Source organism: Galeopterus variegatus, unplaced genomic scaffold (assembly GCF_000696425.1).
Source record: "Galeopterus variegatus unplaced genomic scaffold, G_variegatus-3.0.2 Scaffold5147, whole genome shotgun sequence".
Taxonomy (NCBI): Eukaryota; Metazoa; Chordata; class Mammalia; order Dermoptera; family Cynocephalidae; genus Galeopterus; species Galeopterus variegatus.
Window position 1 is genome coordinate 20,135 of NW_007731258.1, and position 2,983 is coordinate 23,117.

Here is a 2,983-nt window from a genome sequence, read left to right on the forward strand (position 1 = left end):
GCCCGCAGAGAGAGAACGTGCATACTGATGCATTGAGGTCTCCGTCTGTGTTTTTTATTTTTGCCGACCCTCCCTCTCCCTTTTTGGGTACCCACAACTCGACTGGAGCTGGTCTCCAGCACAAGATGTGAGCCTGAGGCTGCTGGGAGGACCCAATGCAGGGGAGGCTGAGCCCAGTGATGGGGCAGAAGCCAGTCCCCCGGAAACTGCCTGGGACCCTGGATCACACTGTGCCTGAAGCAAGAATGACTGGTCTTTTCAGTTACCTGAACTGAAAGAATTTATGTGCGGGGGTCTCATGTGGTATTAACTGCCCTGAGATACATGGGAGCGGCCAGTCGAGCCACTGTGGTCCCCCAGCAGCCTCCTCCTGCCCACGTTTCCCTGCCTGGAAGTTCTCTTCAGGTCATGGATCACAGCTCCCTGCTCGGCCCAGCCCGGGCTTGTCCTCTTGTTCAGTAAAAGGCTGAGATCTTCCAGACACCCTGGACCCTCTGGCTGGTCTCCCTGCTCACGCTCCTGAGGGCCTCGACCTCCCAGTGTGTCCTGTCAGGCAGTCCCAGCCCGACGGCCACGCCCAGGGTGGGGGCTCCTCTCGGTCGTTCCATCCTCAGGGTCCTCTCCTCTTACACCCCGCCCCACTCTCTGAGACACCGGTACCTCCATGGGGAGCTCCCGACACCTGCACAAGGACACTTGGCCAAATAAGCACAAAGCGTGCTGGGGTCGCTTCTGAAAACTGGTAGCTCCGTGGAGCAGACACGTTCTCGACATACACATTTAGCCATTTAGATTCCCAGAGGGACTAGAATTCTCAACATGGCATCTAATGAAGAACACGCATGCTATATATTTCCCTTTTTTATGCCAAGGTAAGGTCAGGTAAAGAAAGTCCTGCCTTGTGCCTCTCAGGAGGGCGGGTGTGGGGCATGTGGACGCTGGGCTGCGTGAGACTCGGGCTTCTCTGAGGTTCACTCCGCCCCTGGCACTGGTGAGGCCAGTTCCTGCTCTTCTGTGTCCAGCTCCCATGTCACTGTTGTTGAGGGGCATTGATGCTGAGGGGCACGGATGGCAAATTACAGGCAGGTGATGAGAGACAGGGCCTTCCACAAAGCTGTGAGCCAGAATCTCAAACCTAGGACACCAGGCTGAGGAGAAAAAAGAACAAGCTGAGTAACTAGAGAGAGGAAGGACTGAGGGCTCTGACCATGTGGAACAGGTGTGGGCAGGAAAGAGCTGCAGAGAGAAGCAGAAACACCAGGCGGGGAAGGAAGACAGAGCAGAGAGTTGAATGGCCTCTGCTTACGGTCCTCAGTCCTTAGAGTGCCAGGAATAGCCTCATATGGGACTCCACGGGCCTGTGGGGTGGCAAAGAGCTCAGGACGGGGTGTGGGTCTCAGGCCATCCCACAGGGGAAGCCACTTTCCAACCAGTTATTGAGACACCCAGCTACTTAACACTTCACAATATATTCACAAGTTTTGTTGGTTGTGCTGGGATATATATATATATATATATATAAAGGTTTTTTAAATAAATGTTTTACACCTATACAGAAAAAATGCAAAGAATTAAACTATACTAAGAAGTCCCTTAGAAAGTTGTTCCTAAGGCTAACACAACTCAGAAAATTAGCTGTGGTTTAAAAAATAAGTACAACCATTAGGATATTCATTCACACAAGCACCACATCTGTTCACTTCTGCCTACTAAATGAAGATAATAAATGTCAAAGTGCCTCGCAAAAGAAAGGCACCAGATGAACTCTCATTCTGAAACTAAGTGACTTGCAAAATAAAAGTTATAAATGCATATGCATCTAACTACTTTGTAATTAACATGTATGCAAATTATTTCACAGATCTCCTTAAATAGTGTTTTATTCTCCCCCTTTTTTTGCAGATAGAGGTTTATTTTATTTGAAGGGTTGATGTATGTAGTCACTGAGGCCACTATGTACAACAGGAGGGAAGCCTTATTTCTCGGTCTCTTCCTCCTTGGACAAAGTCTCGATCTCCTCCTTGGCGGCGCTCTTCGTGGCCGTTCGTGCTTCCTTGTCTCAGGCCTGTGGGCCTCAGCCTGTTCAGCCAGGAGCTTCTTGTGAGCTTCGTCTGCCTTCAGCTTGTGGACGTGCTCCATGAGAATCTGCTTGTTTTTGAGCACGTTCCCCTTCATCTTCAGCGGCAGGTTGCGATCCACGTAGCGGTCAGTCTTCTTAGATTCAGGCTGTCTTCTGAGCAGCCGGCATGGAAGCCTCATCCCCCTCAGCCAGGTTGCCTTCTCTGGTGTTCGTGCATTGGCCGTGCCCTCTAGCTTACCTGTGCCTGTACACCTGCCTTTCTGGTGGCAAAGTGTTTTTCCAACATTGAGCCTGGGAATGGACAGTCACAGGCTTGTGGATGATCAGCCCCTCTTTGGTCAGCTTCCAGGTCTGCTGACAGGAGTTGGCATTGGCAATTTCATTGGTCTCATTGGGGTCCAACCACATCTTCTTTTTGCCATAGTGAAGGACACTGGAGGCAAGCCTCCTCTGAAGCCTGAGTATACTCATGGCTGCAGCCACCACGGAGAAAGGAAAGAACTTGCTCTGAATAGTGTTTTATTCTAAAGAAAATAGTCCTTTAATCATTAGTAAGAAATCACTTTCCAAGTACTTTAAGGCACTGGACCAGATAAATAGATATATTTTCAAACCACTGAGATATAATGACAAGCATATTGAGTAAAGATACTATAAATAAAATGTCATAAGTTTGCTTTCATAACTCAGATAATGTATAGTAATTTAACCAGTAAATTAGATGATTAAAGTTAGAAAAGCAATTCTCTGCAAAATTTGGACCCAGCACTCGTAATTCATAGAAACATGCTGTTATCTAAAAGTTTTCCTTGCTTTGGCACATTCAAATTTCAAATTTTCCAGTCAACTTGTATACTCATGTGTGCATGTAATAAAGGCTGCCTCATTTTACAAAATAGCATC

The 2,983-nt window shown here is 48.0% G+C and overlaps 1 pseudogene; it reads right to left on the reverse strand.

Annotated features, from left to right (window-relative positions):
* Positions 1-1,975: 1,975 nt before the first annotated feature.
* LOC103604449 lies at positions 1,976-2,554 on the reverse strand (annotated as a pseudogene).
* Positions 2,555-2,983: the final 429 nt, after the last annotated feature.